This window comes from Pseudopipra pipra, chromosome 2, assembly GCF_036250125.1.
Source record: "Pseudopipra pipra isolate bDixPip1 chromosome 2, bDixPip1.hap1, whole genome shotgun sequence".
Classification (NCBI taxonomy): domain Eukaryota; kingdom Metazoa; phylum Chordata; class Aves; order Passeriformes; family Pipridae; genus Pseudopipra; species Pseudopipra pipra.
Genome location: NC_087550.1, coordinates 81,171,523 through 81,195,047, shown reverse-complemented (window position 1 = coordinate 81,195,047; position 23,525 = coordinate 81,171,523). Strand labels below are relative to the sequence as shown.

At 39.2% G+C, this 23,525-nt stretch overlaps 1 long non-coding RNA gene across 1 annotated transcript in view; it reads right to left on the bottom strand.

Annotated features, from left to right (window-relative positions):
• Positions 1 to 21,585, bottom strand: part of LOC135407006 (uncharacterized) — a 29,133-nt gene extending 7,548 nt beyond the window's left edge. Inside the window, exon 1 of the long non-coding RNA XR_010426629.1 lies at positions 21,428 to 21,585. This is a non-coding gene — a long non-coding RNA (uncharacterized LOC135407006). The remainder of the gene's footprint in view (positions 1 to 21,427) is intronic.
• Between the last annotated feature and the right edge of the window lie 1,940 nt (positions 21,586 to 23,525).

Sequence of the window (23,525 nt, the reverse complement as noted above, 5' to 3'; positions counted from 1 at the left end):
ATCACTTTTTAAATTTGTTGTTATGCTGAATGAATAGTTCCATTAGAAACCCACTGTTTAGGTTCTATCATGAGGGAAGAGAGAGGTGACTCACTGACGGTTAACAAATCTAAGGTATTTTCAGAATGACACAGGTCATGAGAAGGACTAAGGACACCTGACTTGTTTTCAGAACTAGACTCTGTTTTTACGTAACTTCTCTCAAAGCCACAAAAAGTATACACCTTTTTTGAAAAAATACCTTCCACAGTTCATACCAGGCATTGCTTAGAAGAAGTGAGAGAGTTAACCACTCTCACCTGTTGCCAGGCCATTGGGCAACAGAGCTCTATTTATTCCCAAATGCTGGTACAATAGGAAGAAGAGCTGGAAGGCAGCATGAAGTGTTGTCTACTCCATACTCATCAAAATATTAAGGAAAGCAAAGAAAACTAATTGATATATGCATATTATTAATGCTGTTTGTCTAAGATTTTTAGTAACACCTGTGAGACAGAGCTCAGCTGATCACACATGCAGGAAGACAAACCGAGCCCACTTTTAATTAGTGGAAATATGGGAACAATAACTGAGCAGATACTCTATTTCCCTGGCAAGGACACTTGAATTCATGCAGTAACCTTCAGAACAAGGCTCTGTTTGGCAAGGTGCATTCCAAAATCATAAAAGTCAAACAAATATCCTTATCTTTATTTTACAAAATTAAGAATAAATACTCTTGACAGTAACATGACAGGATGAATCAATTAGCTTTGCAGTCCTAATCCAAGCAACTACAAATCTTCCAGGGTAAACCACTGGAAGTAAAACTACTTGGGTTTCAACTATCCCTACTTCTTTACAACAGATAGAGTTTATGAGCATATAAATCAATACACCTCTTTCTATCTCTTTCATCTACTTAGAATAGATATTGTCTCTACATCATATGTCAGATAGCAAAGCCATATGAACCTGTGTTTTTATAAAGCATTAATTTTTTTCTTCTTTACAATAGGGAAAGGAAAAAGGGGGGAAAAGGAAAAAAAAGGAAAAAAGAAAAAAGGAAAAAGAAAAAAGGAAAAAATTTGGCAACATTCACAACAACTTGTGATATTTTTAGTACAAAAATATTTTCCATTGAACTAAATCAGAAAAGTCAAGTCAATCAGAGATTTGTACTAAGGAATACATGACAGGAAAATGTGCTCCGTGACCTTATAAGAAGGAAAGTGCCCAAAAAGGGATAGTTTAGCAGTAGGTTTAAAACTTAATCCCTGAACGTGCTACTTATCTGGCCGTGTAGTTTCTAAGAAGATACTCCCACTGGGACTTGTTAAATGAGTTAAAATTATTTGTGTAAATTATGGTAGCAAAATCAGGCTCTTGGGAAGCAATATAATATGGATTGCTGTTAATACAGTTTTTGACATGATGAAAGGGAAAGAAAAAGTTCCTTCTAAATAAAGACATAAATAAATATCCAATGAAGAAATATCTTCCTGAATCCTCAATCAGTGACTTTCAGATGCTGCACTTAAAGGAAGAAGCCAGGCCACCTTAACCCAATAGAAACACGGGAATGGGATGTGATTCTCATGGCACTATTCATTTGAGGTTTACACCAAAGGCTTGCCTCACAGTACTGTTTTCCAGCAGTAAACTTTGTGCCCATCAACTCCTTGATTTATTCATCTTGAGGTAATTCTCACCCACCTGCTGTGCATGACTGCTTCCTATGGGAGCTGCTTCACTTTATAGCTGAGCTGGTTAAGCACAAGGAGACCCACCTCTCTTCTCAGCCCACCTGCTGGCCCCCACTTCTCCCCTCACACCTATGCTGACCCTGTCATGAGCCAGCTAAGGATGCCAGCCAACAGGGAAGGACGTGCTTTGACCTGTTTTTTTGAAGTGTTGTTTTTCTTGCTGGTTTAGCTCCCAGAACCAGTCATTTGGATTTCACAAGTGTTAAGGCAGAGGCAAAGCAACAAATTCATTAGTTCAGTTGTAGGTTTAGTCAGGCTGAACAGTAACAAGCAACCTGATCCCTCATCATGGGATTCAATTTGTTGTCAGGGTTTAAACCAGCTCAGTGTAAAAGGAATCAGGATTAAAAACAGAAGGGGGTATGAGCTCTAGATAATATGACTCACACTTCTCAGAGAAAAAACTGTATAAACAGTTACATTGGCATAACAAAGGAGACAGTGATTTATGAGGGACAGAGGAGATGAAAGCAGCTGCAAACAGAAGGAACTACAACTTTCCCAAACCAGACTTGCCATCAGAGAAATCATTATGTGAAGCCTCAATTAAGTGTTTTTTTTCCAGTGATATCTTTCAATTATTTACTACAAAAATGTCATATATACCATTTTCAGCCTTTCATACCTCTCCTTCAGGAGATTTGCTTCATGTTTGTGCATGCCCTACAAAACTCAAGTGAAACACTGAGAATTTCCAGTGAAAATCTGTATGCACATAACCATCCTGAATACCTTTTATCTCCTAGTCTGTTGAAAATGTTTTCCTATGTTTTTCTCTCCTTCCCCTTGTGCTGAGAGCTAATAGCTTGCTGTCAGTGCCACTGCTTTGTGCAAGGGCATGGTTCTGAGCTGATCAGTTAATAGCTGAGAGTGAACAATGGCAAAAAAATCTCTACAGTTGCAGTACATTTTCTTTTGCTGTCATTACCCTGGATGGAACTCAGAATTGCAGCTTTCACTTTACCCCAAAGTATAAACTAATATCAGAAAACAGAGGATTTTAGGACTAATAGCATATCTACACAGAAACATAAGTAAGAATACCATGTATATATGGTTTCTGAATATGTATGGTAGCTATATCTCATTTCTGCATTGCACTGAGACCTGGTAAAAAACTATACTCTCATGCCCACTGTCTCTATTCCAAATCCCTGTATTTCCTTGGAGAAGAACCAAGCTGTAGACCAAGACCAGACAATCTAGGAGGTAAGGCAGCAGTTTACTCCACTAAGTGCACCCACCTGAAGCTCAGACACAGGCATCAAATGTCAGTAGACTGTAAGTCTTTAAGTGCCTTGAGTGCCTTTTATCACATTTCCTTGTATAACCTCCAGTTCCTACAAAAGAAGCAGGAACTTAATCTGCACCTGTATTGGAAATCAAAGAAAAACCATCATAGCAATCTTCCCTTTGTTCATAAGAAAATAAGCAGCAAAAGCTAAGCCTCGACAAGAACATAATGTCAGACATGAAGAGGATTTTTCTTTTGGATTATGTTTATATTAAGAACCTGGCTGTTAGTGGAAATTATATTTGAGAAGTGTCATCACCAGTGTTTATTCTTGTTTCAAGTTTGGTTATCAACTGCAGAATTTTCCAAACTACAGAGCTGTCCTGTGATTTTTTTCAGTCATTTAAGGGTGTTTCTTAATTTCATATATTTCACTTACAAAGAGTAAGTGGAGATGTGAAGTCTCTTTCAGTGTAGCTATGATTCTTATGTGAGCTTCCCAAAAGCCTGTTGTCTCTGAAACTTAAGAATGATTATTTATTAGTTCCTTTGTTTAGTGTAGAAAAAAAATTTGGAAAAAAATCTGGAAGAAGAGTGTCATATAAATATGAATTCATCAAAAGAAATTGACAAATTTAAATACAGTAAGTTCCAGTTCTAACATTAAACCCTTGTAAACTAATTTTTCTAAATGCATCAGTTTCTAGAAGAGTGGGGTAAATCTTTTAAAAGGAATCTAAAGGGAGATCCCCTCCATCTCATTTGATATGGACTGGCTTCCTATCCAGAGAGGGTTCAGAGGGAGCATTCTCTCTGCCAAACTAAGATGGAGTGGCCCTGAACCTCTTTAGCACACACACCCTCCTCCAAATTCAGCGTAGCAAATCGACTCCTATCCTAGAGATAAACATCATAGAAATGCATCAGAATATGCCAGCTGATTTCACGTACTCTCATTCTTAGGCTGGTACAGGCTGCTTCTGAATTTTCTTTGGTTCTCTGTAGTTATCCTAGGATTTCTCAGCCCCACTAGTACTCACCTCCTACTTCACAAGTTGAGAAATCATGCTCAAGCAATGAATAAGGCATAAAACCTCTGCAGAATTTTACATTATTATTATCAAGTAGTTGAAAATTAATGTACTCTTAGCTGTGCAATAAGGAATGAGAAATAACACCTTATCTACTGTTTAAGAGAGGAAATACAAAAGAGAAAGCTATTAGTAATCACTAAGAAATAACATAATGTGAAATGTCAATGTCTCCAAAATCATACACACCCATGACAATCACCCTTCATGTCATAAAATTGGTCACATTTGCTAGTTGTACTTCTGTTTCCCTCCTTGCTCTGATAGATTCCTAATCACTGGCTTATAGGTTATGTGGTGAAGTATCAGAAGACAGACAACTCCCCTTCTCATTCTTTTGCTGACTGCAGGACTCACCCAAAACCTCATTGAGCCCATCCAATTCACTACATCAGCCAGAAAATATACCAGCATGTAGAAAGAAATTAAAGAGCTTTCTGCTAGCTAAGTAAGATGAAGCAGTCTCAAAGGGCAAGGAGAGTATCAGAATTGATAAAAGTAAAAAGTATACCAGGCCCAATTAAAAGCAGGGGGCAGGGAGTGAGACAATTTATGTCCATGGCATCGAAGTACCAGGCTACTTTAGCAACCTCACAGGTTACATTACCCAGCAGGTAATGTTCCAGGTGCAGTTGACCCAATCTGATTCTGCCCTCCTGCCGCAAGGAAAGACCTTACTCTCTCCTCCCTTGCCTCCTCTCTCAGACCCACTTTCAGATGGATCCCCTTCACCTGTGCTTCTCATATTTGGATCAGTTGATAACAACCACTAACACCACAGGAAAACTACGGTTTGAGGTTTTTTACCCACCCAAGTTCTTTTTCTGCCAGGTGGTTGAGTTGAATCTGCTCTGATGGGGCCTGACACCTGAACCAGCTCAGAATGACACATAGGTACACAGGGACAAGTTGAGGGGGGGGAGACTGAGGGGAGCTAGATAGCTTCCTCCCAGCAGAGGTGAGCTAGATCTGCCATGTGCCCTGAAAGTGTACCACCAGTCAGATGCCTTCTTACTGAAATGACAACAGTGACCAAAAGACCAGAAGTTAGCAGACTACTAACAGCATTTATTATGTAATTGCAAATTCCTCTCTGAATATCCTCCATAAGTCCACGTACAATTTTTTTTAAGCACAGGTGGCCTCAGTTGTAACATTTGTTCAAGCACAAAAAAATACCCATGGCACTGGACACGATGGGTCAAAGCTCTGCTTTCCAGACCCAAAAGTTTAGGAAATAAAAACACATGTGAAGGCATCACCTGGGGTGATGCACCTGCAGATAACTGAGCAGACCTAAAAGCTTATTTCTAGCAGAATAAAGCCTTCCTGCTCTCACACCTTCCAGTCTGCAGGGTCAGAAAATCATCTGATCCTTCAGTGAATCACTTTACCTCACTAAACGGAGAAAAACACATTCACATTTTTATAGATTAATCTCCTAGAATTTAATATTTTTTTAAATTTTCACTGTTCACTCTCCTGTCTTTTTCTTTCTTTCTATGTACGTATTTACAGTTTTACTTTCAAAAGCAAAGTTAATTTAATTATAGGAATCCTGATACTGGTTCTTTTGTAAATGTTGAATGTGCAGCACTAACATTTTTAATATGACTATACTGTTAAAAATGTGAAAACCTGTCTCCTCTGTGACTGATTTGGTTCTACAAAGTAGAGTTTCCTAGTGAAAATGTTTTGTCAGACAGTATCTGGCCAGTTATAATCATGACCTATGAAGTCATTAGATAGTCTTCAGTTATTTGTCATGGTCCCCAGCTCATGCAAACCCTTTCCATGTCATTTTGTGTACATGTGTTTCTTTGCAAAAAAAATATATATAATTTTATAGTTTTTAAAGAAAAAAAAAAGGCAAAATGCTAGTTTCTTCTGGGTTTTTTTTGTTCGTTTTTTTGTGTTTGGTTTTGGTTTTTTTTAGGGCAGTGTTATGAGTCTAGCACTTAATATCACTTTTTAAACTGTGCAGGTTACGTAAATACACGATGATTCATGTGTCACATGGAAGTCCACCATAAAATGTCAGCTTTGAAATTAATAACAACAATTATACACAGATTGAAAAGAACTGCTGCCCTTTGGTAACCTATGTCTTCTGCAAGCAGGTACTTCACACTTTGCAGCAAAGCCAAATGCTGCACCACTGACACTGGTTAGAGTCTGTCTGTGAGCACATAACTAAATGTCATGTCATTAGCAGTGCTGTGCTTCAGGAGGACTTTATTTTTATGTGCATTTAACTACTTTCTTTGAGTCCACTAATTTACAGATACGTTCACTCCAGATGGAAACATTTAATCTAATCTATGCCTCATTTTCTATACTGTTCATGACAAGGCTTTCAAAACATTTAAGAGAGAGGAGGAGGGAAAAAGTGAACAGGAAGATTTTGTGAATGATTAAAGCCTCTGCAACTCCAGAAGGAGCAGGGGTATGTTTGGTGTGCTACTTACACATTTTATTACCAAGCAAAGAGGAGAAATAACCTCCTTTCTCTCATGCTACTATGCATCCAGCAGTATTCATATGGAAGCCTTCTGAGGACTGGCAGCAGAGGTAGGCTCAACATCTGGTGCCCTGCTTTTACAAGTCTCCACTGTTCTGCTTTGTTCCACCAGTGAGATCAGAGCATAGAGACTGAAACATCAGGGCTATCTCTCTCCCATTTTTTGAACCGAGATATTGTCCTAAATACAGATGAGACTGAACCTTTCTTCACTTGTACCTGCTGCTGTTGAAGTGTCAGCATGCTGACTAGTTTAAATCCAGTTTTCAGGAATCCACATCTTCTTAAGTATTACAGAGGTTCACAGTCATCTGCATCAGGTTTGCAGCCTGGGACCCAGGCTGCCAGGCCAGGCCTAGGTGCAGCAATGCTGAGTTTCCCTGTGTTCAGCTTGTAGGGCACCTTGCTGGTCGAAGAATAATGCAGCCTTTAATAAAAATTATTGTTTTTAAAGCAGAGATTTAAGTGACCTAATCATTAACATAACATATTACACCAGTCACACTCAAGAAAATCCATAGTTTAAAGTACCAAGATTCTATATGGAAGCCTGTTGTTAGAAAGGGCACAGAGAAGTACAGCTAAAATGGCTGAAGAGATGGACCCAGATATTTTGTGCGGAAGTGTTAAACAGGTTGAAGTTGGAAGAGAGACAAGGGAAAGATTAACAAAATCCTGATGAGGACAGATAAGGTGGGCGAAGAACTGTTCTTCCCCAAATGTTGATATGTAGGGAACTTCTACAGCTGGTCACTTTGAGATCATAGATTCACAGAATCATAGGATCAACCAGGTTGGAACAGACTTCTGAGATCACCAAGTCCAACCCTTGATCCAAAACTACCATGGTTACTAGATCATGGCACTAAGTGCCACATCCAGTCTCATCTTAAAAACCTCTAGGGATGGTGAATCCACCACCTCCTTGGGCAGCCCATTCCAACGTCTGATTACTCTCTCCATAAAAAATTTCTTGCTAATATCCAACCTAAACTTCCCCTGGCAGAGCTTAAGACCATGCCCTCTTGTCCTACTGGTTGCCTGGGAGAAGAGTCCGACGCCTACCTGGCTACAACCTCCTTTCAGGTAGTTGTAGAGAGTGATGAGATCTCCCCTGAGCCTCCTGCTCTCCAGGCTGAACAACCCCAGCTCCTTCAGCCTCTCCTCATAGGGTCTGTGCTCGAGTCCCTTCACCAGCTTTGTTGCTCTTCTCTGGACCTGCTCCAGGACCTCAATATCATTCCTGAACTGAGGGGCCCAGAACTGGATGCAGTACTCAAGATGTGTCCTCACCAGCACAGAGCTCCTTCCCAAAACAGTCAGTAGCTCAAGCCTGAAAGTTGATGGTTTCAAACAGAAAAGGTAAGATCAGAGGTATGTAAAAACTGTAGCCAAAATGCAGTTAGATATCCAAAATACTATTTTTACTTTAAAAACCAGTGTAAACATATAAGTAACTTGCTTACCAAAGACATGTTTTGTTTTGATAACTAAGACATAATGCATGAATCAGGAAGTAAGCACCATCCAAAATAAAGATCATTTAAGGATAGCAGGAAGTTCATAGCTTCTTGATGGTTGCAAAAAAAAAAAAAAAAAGAGTAAAATAACAAGCTAAGAAAGGGCAAAAGAAAAACAGCCCTGCTAATTGCTGATAGCTGCTCATTTTTAAGCAGTCAGTGCCATTTCTACTCCTTCATTTTCTGATGGTTTTCACTTTGATCCTAACAAAGATACTCATCAGTACCATAACCTGACAGGTAAGTTAAGCTGTGCATTTAGTTTCTCTCTCTCTTGTTAGCCAGATCTTACCAGGGCCAATTATACTGTCTATATGAGCATTGAACACAACAGGGCCCATTGCTTGTTGTGTTAGCAATTATAAACACCAAACTACACTCTGAATAAGGACTGTGCTGTGAAGTTGTGTTTCCACTTTACTTGAACTGCTTTTGAGTAGAAACACATTTTATTGCAATGTAGATACTTTCTCAGAAGTATTATTTCTAACTACAGGAAGACACCTGTGCTGTGCTTCCTTCTCTAATTACAAAAGGTCAAATAATTCATCATATAGAAGTTTTTCAGTTCTTGTCATTTTTTGACATCATGATTAAGTATGTTCTACATTTCATTTATTAAAGCCATTTTATAAATAAAAAATATAGCACTTCGTAAATATTTGATAAAGCTGCTAAAAATTTCTGTTCGGAAAAATTAAAAACAGAGAACACTGCTCTCAGGCAAAATACATTGACTTTCCATCCACATTTGAAAACTTTACAATCATCTCTTTCACAACTGCATGTCCTGTAATTTTGATGTTAAAAAGAACTTCAGTTTTTGAGCAAAGACAAAAGAACTGCAAGAACAGAGACCAAGAAATTGAATGGTTCAGTGAAGAACAATTAAGGTTAAAGAGACATCCTTGATAGTATATCAGGAATAGTGATAGATGAACAGCCTTATATTTTTTACATATGGCATTTCTTTTCATAGTAATGTTTTAAAATGAAGCCACTTGACTTTTATAATACTGGTTATTGTTAGTTTCCTATATGAAATACACATGACATTTTAAAAATGAGACTGAAGGTTAAAGTCCTTCACTAAGAAAAAGAGAGTATTTTTAAGAACATTTTATATACTACTTGAAAGGAAGGAAGGAAGGAAAGAAGGAAGGAAGGAAACTCCTCCCTAAATATGAAAGTTAAAATCATAGAATCACAGAAGCATAGAACACTAAGTTGGAAGAGAACTCAACAACCATCTGGTCCAACTTTTCTTGTCAAAAGCACAGTCTAGACAAGGTGGCTGAGTAGCTGAATTTTAAATGTGCCCAATGTTGGGGAATCCACCAGTTCACTGGGGAGATTTTTCCAATGGCTGATTTGTTCTCATTGTGAAAAATTTTCCTCTTGTGTCCATTTGGAATCTCCCCGGGATATCTTGTATTCATTATCCTTCATCTTTTCCATGTGACTCCCCATAAAAAGAGAGTTTTCATCTTCTTTGTAAAGCAAAAGTTGTCCTCCAACTTCTAAAATGAACATCATAAAAGTTTATTTCATATTTGGTAGTACAGAAGAGGAGATGAGAGACCCAGAAACCCAGCAGTGTTTGAAGGTTTCAAAGTGGCTGGCTGAGGGATGTGCAAGTGCCAAGATCAGTGGAAAAATTCACCCTTGTAGCAATGCAGATTAATTCGCTAAAATTTTAAATCCAGCCTAGAAAAGGAGCTTTTATGTGAATGCTCTTCCTTCCCCTTGTCCAAAAGCAAAATAACAATAGTTAGTGTCACCCTGTACTAATAATATACAAGAAATTGTAGAAGAGTTTGAATTACTTCAGACAACTTGGTATGAAAAGACTTTCACGATGGAAGGATTCAGTGAGACCTGCTTTCTGCTTTTGTCTTTATTCACGTCCTTTAACAACAAAAGATAATTAAATACTGAACACAAGGTGCAAGAGAATGAAACATCTACCAAGTGAGACGGAAGATTTATTACAAGGACTTACAGAGTGAGAACTTTGATTAAAGGCATCCTTGAGAATCCTTGCAAGAGTGAAAGGGTGGGATGTTAAGCCATAAATCCCAAATTATTAATATATTCTACTAAAAAAACCTTGATAACGTAGTTTGACTAAACTAAGGTTTTGTGACCTTTGTAAGGGTAAATGGCCCAATCAAGTATTGTCTGTAAGCACACTTGCAATTTCTTTATGGAGTTTGTAATGATGAGAGAAAAAGAATTTGATATCTGAAGGCAGGTACTCCTCAGCACAGTAGATTTCATCCTGCATGGGTTGCTGCGGAAGGTAAGTGTGCACTCAGACCAGCTGTTCAGTCTTTGTGATCCTTGGGCAAGGCTTTGTTTATACTTTGTGTCCCAAGAGGTACCCATTCACTGTGATCATCATCATCATGGCTAGGCTTTGCAAACAAAGATTTAGGAAGGGCTCTACCCACATTTGCTACAAGCACGCTGGTGGCTAAAGAGGCCAATGTGAGATAGACAAGATCGGTTGCAAAAGGCACAGCAGAAAGACTCCTTGGATGGTATCAGCAAGACACGATTCTTTCTGCGTTGTCTTTTCTCTTTGATGGTGATCCTGTGTGTGTTCTCAAATGAAGCAGCAGCATTATGAATTGTGTGTCTCCAGACCTCCCGATTGGAGGCCAGAGTAGACCAGCGATGGAGATCAATGTGGCCAAGGCTGAGATGTTGTTTCAGGAAGTCCTTGTATCTCCTCTTCGGGGCTCCTCTCTTGCGGCAGCCAGTGGCAAGTTCACCATAGAGCATGATTTTAGGGGGGCGGTGGTCCTCCATCCTGGAGACGTGTCCTGCCCAATGCAGTTGTGTTCTCAGCAACATGGCCTCAATACTCGTAACTACTGCCTGTTCTAGAACAGATGTATTAGTCACATAATCTGACCAGTGGATGTTTAGGATTGCACGGAGACAGTGTTGATGGAAGCGTTCTAGGAGTCGCAGGTGGTGACAGTAGATGACCCATGATTCGGACCCATATAAGAGAGTAGACAGCACAGTGGCTCTGTAAACACTGATCTTTGTACTTCAAGTGTTTATTTCACCATACTCTTTTATGGAGTCTTCCAAAAGCTCTATATGCCTTTGGTAAGCTGTTGTCTATCTCTCTGTCAATTTTACCATTCGAGGAGATGATGCTACTGTTACAGGTAATAAATCTGAGAGAGGAATTTTTCTTTACCTGCTTCACTGTAAGAAAAACAGAGTTGGAATGGGAAGGGGGAAAGGGAAGTTATTAGCTCAGTCAAGCTGCATTCCTAGCTAATGGCCCATCAAATGCTGGAGTAAGGGGAGGAAGGTTTTTGAGATTGGGGTAGCTGGCCACCTAGACGGAGGACAGGGCAGACCACGGAGTTCTCGCTCTGGGACGGAGACGGGGGTCTGCATGCATGCATTTGGAGAGGGGACCTGGAAGCCTGCCTTTCTGGCTTCTCGTCCTGCTCAGCTCTGACTACTGGCCTCAACTTGCCTGCGAGCTGTCTCTTGTCTCCAGCCCGGATCTGTTGTGTTTTCATTGGAGAGCTGCATGCCCACGGGGAGAGAAGGGAGGAGCTTTGAGGCACCGTCATCTGAGACAACAGTGAATCCCGTAGGAGTGAACTGCTTCCCTTCCCCTTTTCTTCCATTGGGGGAAGGGTCCCCCATTTTCTTTTCGGCTTCTCCCTCGATCTGAGACCACCGCCCAGACCCCCTTCCCGCGTGGTGACCGCCAGAGCCCAACAGCGCCCCCCGCAGGTCAACACAGAGAACTGCAGGCCCTGCACCTCCAGTGATCCAACAGCGCCCTCTGCAGGCCACGATTAGGACTGCGCTAAAGGACAGAGAAGTATTCATTCAGACTTTTGTTTGTTTGTTTTTCTAGGACTACTGTCTAGTTTTTTTATGTTCTGTTACTGTTTTTGCCAACATACATATATCTTTTAATAAAGGGCTGTTATTTCTTCTGTTTTTCCACACTTCCTTGATTAAAGCCCCTTAATTTTGAATTTACAATTGCTGAGAGAGAGAAGTTTGGTCTATCTCATAACTCATCCTCTTTGGCAAACATTCCTGTGAATGTTTGCTACCTAGGTAGCAAACTGTGACAGCTACCTAGGTAATTAAACTACTGGACTGATTTGAGCTCTAATTGGCCAATGGTGATATGGGGATGATGGAAGACTTCCTGAGGTGCAGGCTGATAGAAAACTTCTGTCTTCTTGAAGCTGGCTTCCAGCCCAAAAAGCTCAGCAGCCTCAGCAAAGCAGGATGTTAAATGCTGCAGAGCTGCTTCTGTGTGGGCGACAAGGGCATTGTCGTCAGCAAGAAAGCAGCTCCCGGACAAGATGATTTAAGGTCTTAGTATGGGCCTTCAGTCGCCTTAGGTTAAAAAGGCTTCCATCAGTACAGTATCAAATGTAGATACCATCCTGATCATTGAGGTCTGCCGTGGCCCTTTGGAGCATCGTGCTGAAAAAGACTGTGAATAGGGTTGGTGCAAGAATGCAGCCTTGTTTCACACCATTGGTTATTAGAAAGGGCTCGGAAAGTGCATTGCCATATCTGACTTGGCCGTGCTGATCCTCATGGAGTGAGACGATCATTTTAAGGAACTTGGGGGGACAATCTAAGCGTTCCAAAATCTGCCATAGACTTTTTCTGCTCACAGTATCGAAAGCCTTTGTGAGACCAACAGAGGTAACATAGAGACCTTTGTTCTGTTCCCTGCACTTCTCTTGCAGTTGTCTGAAAACAAATATCATGTCTGCGGTACTCCTGTCGGCTCTGAAACCACATCAGCTTCCAGGAAGAAGTTCTTCTGCTATAGTGGGTATTAGTCTGTTCAAAAGTATTCTTGCCAGGATTTTGCCAGCAATGGAGAGCAGAGTAATACCACGGTAGTTTGCGCAGTCTGATTTATCTCCCTTCTTCTTATACAGGGTGATGATGACTGCATCACGAAGGTCTGATGGGAGTTTGCCTAGTTCCCAACAGCACAACACAAACTCGTGAAATTCAGCATGGAGTGCTTGGCCCCTGTGCTTCCAGACTTCGGGTGGAATTTCAACAATAGAGTTTTTAATCATGAAGCCAACTCCTGAAAGATGCCTTTCGGTTCTGGGTTTACCTGACCAAAAGAGTGTGTAACCGGCACCATGTTCTCTAAGGCTGCCTTCCTCATGCCAATCAGGCATGTGCAGTGCTCTCCCCAGCAGCATCACACCCAGCTCTTAGGACAGACTAAGACCATTAGAACACAGGCTCAGCCATGCCATGGGAGGAGAGCTGTGGTAAACGGTTCTCCAGGACTTCCACCTGGGTCTCATTGCTGCACTGCATTGCACTCTGTTGTAGAATTGCTGGGTCCCCAATTACTTTCAGCTCCAGTTCTTTCTTTTTTTTTATTTCTTCACTGAGATCTTGCCTTTCATCCTTCTTCCTTTCCCTGTACTGTTTTGTCTTTGATAATCCTTCAACATCTACCCTTCTTCACCACAGGAGGGCTTCTCAGAAAGAGCTGGGTCTGATTATATGGCACTTAGATTCCCCCTTGTTCCCACCAGCTCTTAAAAAAGATAGGTGGCTAATTGGAGGCAGATGCTTGGCAGGTTTTCCACCTATGTGGTTGTTCAGTCTGTCACAATAAGATGACAGTGGGAATAGACCATAAAAATCCTTGGAAGTGAAGACAAGCAGCTTACATTTGATATACAGAAGAGAAAGCATGTGGAGGAAATCAAAGAGAGGGGCTGCATGGTCAACAGACCCAGAGAGAGATCTTTGATATAGTGCTGTGGCAAGACTGCTTTTGTCAAGTGAAGGGGAGGCTGCAGCAATTGACATGGGAGGCGATCAGAGCCTTGTGATGCGGTTTAGTATTGGAAATTAATAAGAAAACCCAAAGCTGAGAAACATATTTAAGAAGGATCAGCAAAATTTAAAGGGTGTTGATGTAAGGACAAAAAAAAAGGGGGGGAATTTTTATGTATTTGCCAGATATGACTAAAAATTTAGCAGGAACAATAAAAATACTACAGATCCACAAACTTATTGTTTTATGAACGTAAAGGCTCGATCTCTTGTTCCTCCCCCTTTTGTCCCCCTTTTTAACTCCCTCTCCTCATTTTAGCCTCTGCTTCTAAATTCTACAGTCTCTGTTCAAGAAGCAGGATCAAAATGAGAAATAGGCTCATTATTCTTTCTAGGTATAAAAATCTACTTAACTTTGCAGCTTCAATGGTGTTTCTTTAGAGTTTCAATAATAAATATTAGATTTTAAAATGTACTCGGCCTATCTTCTTTAAATTTTGCTTAAATAAGAGGTATACTTTAGCATATTAGAATAGCATCACAATGTACCATCAAAATGTTTTATTTTTCATAACTTCAATATGCAATTATGTCTGCTTTTTGTCAGTCTGCCATTATAATAATATGGCTTGAAGAAGAAAGAAAAGGTAAAGGAAAGAAAAACGGAGAAATTAAAAAAAAATAGGCAAAAGGGGGAAAGAAAAAGAAAAGGGAAAACACTTCCCAATCAGCTACAGGTGGCAGACTTTACATGCTCAGATGCTATTGCATCTTATGTAATAGTATAGCCCACACAGAAATTGCCATCTGCTGCATAATCAATTTTTTTCAGAGTAGGATGTAGCTTAATTTAATTATGGACTGCTGAATTAAAGTATCAGCTTTTATGCATCCTGTTTATTGTACACTTGCCAATTATGTCTAATAAAGACAGACAGGTGAAGTTCAAAGGAATAACTCAGAGAGTTAAAATAGGAATCACCCAAATTAGCAAAACTGTATGGCCAAACCATGATGCAAAGAAGTCAGAGGGAGCTTTGTTTAATAAGTCAGCGTTTAAGAGGGAAAATGAGGATTTTCTAAATATGAGTGGAAATCACTATGAAGTTTATTTAAATCCTGGTTTCAGTTAAGTCAAAAGGATTTTTGCCTTTTTTCCCCAGTAAGTTCAGGTTGCTACCCGTCTGCCTATTGTTCTTCCCTGAATATATCTGAAATGCATAACTCATCCTGTAATTTTGCCTCTTGTCTGGAAGAACACACACAATGTACATGTAAATACACCCATCTGTTTACCCAAGCCACCTGTCCTGGTGTTCTCTGAACTTTCACAGCTCAAGTGAGCTAGATTTAGGCAAGGAAAATTGGATCCCTCAGCTGGACCTCCTCAAGATCACTGGGTTATTTTTGCAGCACTAGTATCTCTCCTGGGTGAGACAGAAACCCAGAATGCTGTTATGGTTATTGAAATTTCTGTGGCATTTCTTCTAAGATTAGTATCATTAACTTCAGCATTAATTCTTATGACCAGACTAATTTTCCATTGAAGTGAAATGGTTTTTTAGATTCTCCTTTCACTTTACATTGCATATTGCTTCAGACTGGTTGCTTCAGATCACTAAGCAGCTACTGAGATTTATCTTATGGGACTGCACGTTAATGCCAATGGAAGTCTGTTTACATATTCCTTTCTTCTGCCACAGTTTCCCTACTCAGAGGCTTAATAAAGGTATGTAAATTCCTTAATTGCTTTGGAAGGACGATAAATGTATGAAGAGCACTGGATCCTACTGAAAGTCAACAAGGCTGAGGTTTCCTCTTTGGGCCTAATTAAATGCTTTCAAAATGTATTGGCAAACTAATAGTATGAAATTAAAGCTATGTCTATATTAAGCAAGTAATATCAAACAATACAGGAGAAGGAGTTTATAGAATCAAGTGGTGCCGAGGACACTATATCTTCGCTGGGTAAGAGCTCAGAAGCATAACTTTACAACAGATGTAACCCAGTTACTTGGGATGAGCAGCTCAGCGCACACGTAGCATGAAACTCTCTGGGAGACCAGCCATCAAGTCAGACACTCTGTCCTCATGAAGGCTTGGAGTTCATTTGGCACACAATGGGGTGGCAACTTTCAGTGTAGCCTCTCCAGAAAGGATACTGCTAACATTTATTTAAATGTCACTACAAATGAAACTAAAACATCTTAAATGGGGGCAGCTGGGGAAGTTCACTTCAGCAGGGCATGTTCGAACCAAACCTGAGTGATGGAGTAGTTGTAGTCTGCCAGCCAGGACTTCGCACTGACACAGCTTGTCCTCCTTTTTAGGAGGCAAAAAAGGTACTACAGAGCTCTGTTTCTATTTCTGGATCTTTGTGATGATTCACTGGCAAATCTTTTTGTGTAAAGTGCTTAACTGCAATAAGCCCTAAGTTAATGTAACTAGCTTCCCTGTTTATGAAAAACCTCTGTTTTAAGCAACAGAAGAGTGGCATTTTTAAAAGTAGCTTTCCTATTATCTTTCTGTAGTGTTATAAACTGTTATGAGGTTTAGCTAATACTATACCAGAATTATGAAGTGTAGTTACAGAAAGTATTTGATCCCATTGTTCTATAGACCTATGAAAGGCTGATAGCCTAAGCTGAAAAATATACTGATTTCTGGTAACACTTGTTTTAATTAAAATTTCAAATATTCCTCATTCTTTTTCATTATTTCTGTCATAGTTTAATGCCTAAAAATAACAGAACTATAAATAGCAGGTAAGAATTTCTTTCTTTGCAAGAGTATTTCCCTTGAAAAATATTATTGATTTCTTACTGCTTTCATCTGTAAAGACACAAAATAGGAATCTCCTGAACTCTAATAGATAGTGTAGGTCCAGATTAATTCTGTTAAAGGAACTTCCTTGGAGAAATTCTTGTTTGACACTAGTATAATCAAGACCATCACACCTTAGTGAAATCAGAAGAATTAAGAATTGATATAAAAAGCAGAGTGCAGCACTGTTTCTGTAAACAAGCATGCATTCACACAACCATTTGCATCCATGTACTTAACCTTTTTATCTTCTTTAAGAATTCTAGGTATAAAATTCTACTTCTAAAGTGCATCAAGGAGGGTAAGAAGGTCACACTGACTTTTTAGTCAGGAAAAGGTCTAAGTGAAGGAAAAAGAAGACTCTGTAAAGAAGAAAAAAGACTCCACAAATCACAAAAATAAGCTACTATTTTTCAGGTCAAAAAAGAAGTTAACAAACCAGTGGGAGAAAAGTACCTCAGTTATGTCAGCCAGAGAGGAACTCCATAGCAGCAAAAGACAGAGCACACAGGGGCAGTTCAAATCCAGTTAGAAATGGTGTTTCTCACTGATTTTATCTAAAGGCTCTAGGTGCTGATCAGCTTGGTGAGTCTTGCACTGTTCACAGGTTAAAATCTTTCCCCCCACATCAGAGTAAACTGCTGAACAGCTTTTAGCAGTCTGTAAAACAAGCACCACCTGAACTGTTTCTTCTAAACACCATTAAGTTAAAAACAGAGAAAGTTTGCTGGCCACTTGCTGCAAATACATATTATGACAGAATAAAATACATATAAAAATTAATTGTTTATAAACACTACTACAGTCATTTCTAAACAAGTTTGAATTAGTATTTTTTATAGCTGGTTTAGTAAAACATTATTGCCTTTTTTACTAGTACAATACCTAGTCCTGATTTCTAACCATGTAAGTGTGCCTTTGGCTTCTGTGACAACTAGATGACTTCAGTGTACTACACAGAGACCAAAGCAGGTCACTAAACCAGATAGTATTAAGAAAAAGGTGATAATAATAATAAAAATAATAATAAAATCAACTGTAATATTTCTGACAAGATATTTTTTCTTATTATTTTTTACAGGTATTATTTTAAAACAATCCATTAAGTTTAACAATCCTTCACAATAAATTGTGAATACTCTAATGAAAATTAAAAGCTTTTCAGTAAATTTTACCATCATTTTGTTTTAACCAAGAATTACTACCAGTATCACACTTCTGCCATTTCAAGGAGAGAAGTTAAAGTCTGTTGTGTACAAGACTTCTTTCTTATAAACGCTTCTGCATACAAATAGCTATTTTTGTATGCCTTCAAAGGATAATGTGTACAGGATCATGTTTCATTTTTATAGAACCCTGCAATTTAACTCTTATTAAGTTCTACAGGCACTTTCCACTCAGGGCAGAAAAATAGCAGTTCTTGAGACTTACAGTCTGTTAGCAGCCCAATTAAGACCATCCAAGGGAAGTTCTGACCCCCTAGACTTCTAAATCATGGAATTCCATGGAGCCTGACAGAGTATCCTCTGTGCTGGAGAGTCTGGGCTTTCTCCCACTGGAGACCTGTCACTGGCAGTGTAGAAGGAGAGGTTAAGCCTAGATAGCATGGGGCTCACAGTTTAGGCAGTTCAGTATGTACTTCACTCCATGGTCAGACACTGGCAGAGAGGGGGAGGCAGAAGCCATGACCATGCTGCTTTCTCCAGAGCTTGTGCAGAGCCACTTTCCTCGAGTAGCAGGGACAAGACCAAAAACCGCAGAAAGCAGTGATACTGTAGGTGGGTTTACCTTCAGTCATGTCCCACAAAGGCAATCCAATGTGTTTTGAACTGTCCGACCTTTAAAAAGTAATGAAAATGATACCTATAGTCTGTCTCAAGATCTCTCTTAATATGCCTTCCCTAGAAAAGTGTAGATAGAATCTCCCTGATATTCTGCAGCTTGCTTAAAATAATGTGCTCCTTGCTACCCAACAGCCCGGAAGGACCCATACACCGAGGGATAAGGATAAGCATAAAAATTATATTCACATATGAAAAGCTTCCTGAAGGATCAGCAAAACCCCAAATAAGACCCTGCTCAAAAAGAGAGAGAGATAATCTGTCAGAAAACCTGGATAGACTGTGTTTCCCCAGAAATATGTGTTGTGCTGTAGTGCATTTATTGGCCTGTTACTAGGACATGTCTAGGACATCCATGGGCATCTGTCCTTCTCTACATGAGCTTCTAATGGAATCTGCTCCCCTGCTCTTTCTGCCTCTTTTCTTAATCAATGATCATGTTTTTCCCCTTATTTCTAGGGAAGAAGCGCACATTCCTTCTCTGAACATGAGTCATTTTTCTCTCTACTGCTGTTTCATAAACACTGCCACATGCCCAGCAAACCTGGGGTCTGTCCTCCTAAGAAATATTGCAACCATATTGCATCTCTCTCACAAACTTAAACCTCTGAACTATATTATCGGATTTCATTACCAAAAATATCAAAATATGCTCTGTGAGCTAAATTTACTTTCCAGTTTGCACAGACCACAGGATTACACTTTTAAACTATTTCTGAAAATGAATAAATATAAAAATTAAAATAAAATGTAAAACAACGTGACAGAATCAGAAGCAGGCAAGAGCAGACAAGGACCATCACGGCATTGATAATGAGCATGCCTGCCCAACCAACAGGTCTGCCTTGCAGGTGGTGTGTACCTTGTCTGACAGTGTTGACATGTATTATCTCAAAACTGAAATGAAATCATAATGCAGCCGAGCTCTAAAAGAAATGGGGAGAAAAATCTGAAATAATAGTATTTTTCTTTTATTGCCTAGCAGTTAAAACAATCACCTTCTCTGTTTGGTACCCTATTTGGTACCAATAGAGCGGTAAAACTTCAGTGTAACTCCATGCTGTAAAATCTAATTGACTGTTATCCAAACACGGGATGTAAAGCAACATGCCACAAACTTGTCTCTTGCCCATTTACTGCAGTGCTTGGGAAGTGCTGTGTTGATTTACTGAACAAGGTGCTCTGCTTATTGTCTATGATTTACTCTGCAACCATGCAGAAAATGGCAGGACTGACAGATTTCAAGAAAAGTTTGTCAGCCATTATACCCATGGGTTAGTCAGCAAAATCTTCTGGTTGGTAATAAGCAATTCTCACTGGAACACTATTTTGTATTTATTCTGGATTTTATTGTATTATCCCCCAGTGATTCTAAAAATGCTCTTCTTAAGGTTTTGAATGAAATCTTTATTGGCTCACATAGTGTGTAATTCACATTCTCTATAAAAGTGCTGAATGCTAACCAGAAGTATGAGATAAGAATTTTGAAAAGCTGTATTTAAAATAACCTACCAAGGCATTCTGTAACACAGCAAAAGAATAAATACTGAGAAAAGCTAAAATAAAAGGCCAGCAAATATATTGCATGCTATAAAATGTCAGCTCTTAATGGTGCTGCTCAAATAGCTTGATTGCCATTTGCATAGAATTACAGAATTATCTACTGCAGGGGAACAAAGCTAAAATCCAAATAATAATATTTTACTAAGCTGCTTTTTCAGGCAGGGGCAAGGTTGATTGGACATTACTTTATCACTCAGGTGCAAGGATTAACTGAGTTCTTTACATGGGCTTTTCTGGAGACTGCAGCCAGTAGCACCCATCTTCAGGACAGGAATGAGAAGAGCATTTAAAAGCTGCCAATGCTTCAAGCTCAGTGGCCTAAAGAGACAGCATACCATGTCTGAGACAAGGTCTGTCTACAGACCAGTGACCTGAATCAGACAAGGAGATGCATACAATAAGGCAATACATGATCATTACCTTGACACAGGCTTCCAGCTTCTCATAAGCAGTATTTTGAGAAGACAGCATTGCGCAGGATTCTCACAGAAATGCATTTACTGTTCTTCCATAAGAAACAGATTCTGGAAGCCCCAGCCAGATCCTTTGTTAGTAATAGTAAGCAATTTCCCTTTGAGAGTTCTTAGAAATGCCAGACCCCTTGGGCTATGCGCTGCCCAGGAGAGACAACTGTTGCCCAGAAAAGGCTTCAGCCTCCACATGAAGGTCAGACTCATGTGGGAGAATACAACATGTTAGCAGCAGTCTCCAACAGGTATGCAGATATACCATGGTTTTAAAAAAATATTGTTAGGTAGATATGAGAATATTCACTTTTATTATTATTTTATCATATCATGTTACATTATATGTGTTCCAGGGCAAATTATATTAAAAGTAAATATAAGCCTGGAAAAAAGTATTAGGGAAAACTCATGGGAAGGGAAGAGCAGGAAAGGGCAGGGCGGGGAAGGGAAGGCAAGGCAAGGCAAGCAAGGCAAGGCAAGGCAATCAGCAAAAGCTTGAACAAAGCTGTAGGAAGACCCCAAATAACAGAATTAACTGTGTTGGGATGAAAGAAACACCCAAAAAAGTTTTTAAGATATGATACTTACTTGTGGCAGTGCAAATGCACTCGTGGTTGTCTGAGAGAAAAATTTTAGCTAGCTAGTCATATTGTTGAAAGAAATATACAAGTTTTCAAATCACACATGCCCCTGCTCAGTGTCAAACAGCGCCTGAGGCAGGAGTCTGTTCAGCTGCCAGTCAAAGCTTTTCCCTGGGGTTTTTCTCCTGACCAAGCTTACAGGAGGCCATCCTTACCAGGATTTTGCAGATGCTTTGCATGGTGTGGCCATAACCTTCTGAAGACATGGGATTCACTGTATGGCACACTCACAGGAGGCCTGAGAAAAAAAACAGAGATTTTGTATGAGAGTGACAGAGTTCAGCTGAAGTGCCTGTGAATTCCAGTTATTCAGCAGCATATCCAGAGTAGAGGAAGCTGGATTTCCAGGTGTGAGGTACTCAAGAAAATTACTTCATCCTCAAATTCCAACCAGGCAAACTTCCAAGAAGAGATAATTTTTATGCCTGGGGAAATCCAGATGTAAAGTTAGGAGAACAGGTTACAGAAAAGCCTCTCAGTTGTTTAGAGGTTCCTGCTTGGACAATATTTTTCTTATGAAGTATTACAAGCCTGTGAAATCTTTAATCTGAAAATGAATTAAAATTTTCTTCAATAAGAATAGTTTCAAATGGATTTTAACAGTTTACAGAATGTTAGCTTAGAACAAAATATTTAAGGAGAGAAGAGCTAGAGTGCCTCTTTGACTTATTAGAAACATATATAGCTCTGGAAATTCAAAACACAAATCCTTAGAGATATCAACATTAAAACTGAGGCGATAATGCTGAAAGGGACCCACCAGCACTAGATGACAAAAAAAAAAAAAGAGAAATGACTCAGCTCTGATACAGCCAGGGATAAATCTGAAGAATGTGAAGATATTCTGCTGGTCTTAAGACAATTGTTAATAACTTCATTTCTCTGTCTTGTTTTGTGCTGTTGGCGAGGAAGTAATGGATTCAGGTCACATCTAGGGCCGAAGAACATGGTGACTGAAGAGCTCTGTATTCTTTGCCTTGAGTGGCTATTCAGGAATAAAGGAGGCAATTCACATAAGTGGAGCTCAAAAACCAGAAGAAGGGAAAGATGTATCCCTCAACTGTGAATTTCTAACAGTGAACCTTCTAAAAATGTGCGTCAGGGGCATCATGCCACCCAAACTTCATTAGGAGACACAAAGAGATGAAAGAAGAAAGAAATCTCAGCTAATGTTAGTTACATAAAGGTTAAATTCCCTCAGCAGCCAGAGGGATAGTAGATGGAATAACTTAAAGTCAGTAAGATAAATCTCACATAGACTGACAAAAATCCGGAGGAGGCCAAGTCTGGGCAATATCAAAAATACTTTAATTTTATTAGTTTTAATATCTTTATTCCTAATTGCTACCATTACTTTCTAAAAGGAAGGCAAATATGAACAGGAAAGAAAAATAATTACTTAAAGATTATCTGAGCAAACAATTTCAAGACTGTATTTCAACATCTTGTAATAAGAAATAATAATATTGGAAATGATTCTATGAAGGTGGCATTTTTAATAGGGAAAAAAAGGCAAAAAACCCCAACTCAGGAACAATTTTGATTGAAAGTAAAGCACAGGTATATTCAAGTATGAAAATTTTAACTTAATCAGGAATTATTATTTTAATTTCTATTCACTCTCTTTTCAGAATGCCTTTTTTAAGTCCTTTTTTGAAGGACTGAAGGTAAAGGAAGCCAAAAAGACCATGTCCTTTACTGGCATGATTTGCTTAGAAATTTTGAAGTTATGTTTATGGAAGAAACATAAAAGCAGGATAAATATTTATTTTTATATGTGATACTAGCAACAATAGAATAAAGAATGTTGGAATTACCAGGAGTATTTTTGGCAGAACTGAGCCTATCGGCTGTAGACAGCTGCATTTGCAAGTGCCTGACACTGAGAAACACAAACTGAACAAACTCTACAAGAAATATAATAAAGATTATTTAAAAACTAAAAATGAAATAATAAAAAGCCTTTCTTTTATTAAGCAAGGGGAAATATCAAGTGATACCCAAGCAGTAAAAAGGGTTGTGGTCTAGCAAATAAATCATGTGTTTAAAGATACACTCTCCATGGAAATTGTAAACAATTTGCAGCTAGCTCTGGGCGCTAGCTTTCTTGTCTCAGTGGTATTTACTGCAGATTAAAGGGAAAAAAAAAACCTAACACAACAGGTTAAGTGCCCAATCATGTTACATGATAAGTAAAGATGAACAGAGTGGATTTTAAGTGATGCCAAATTCAGCCTTCTCCAGAAATTCTTC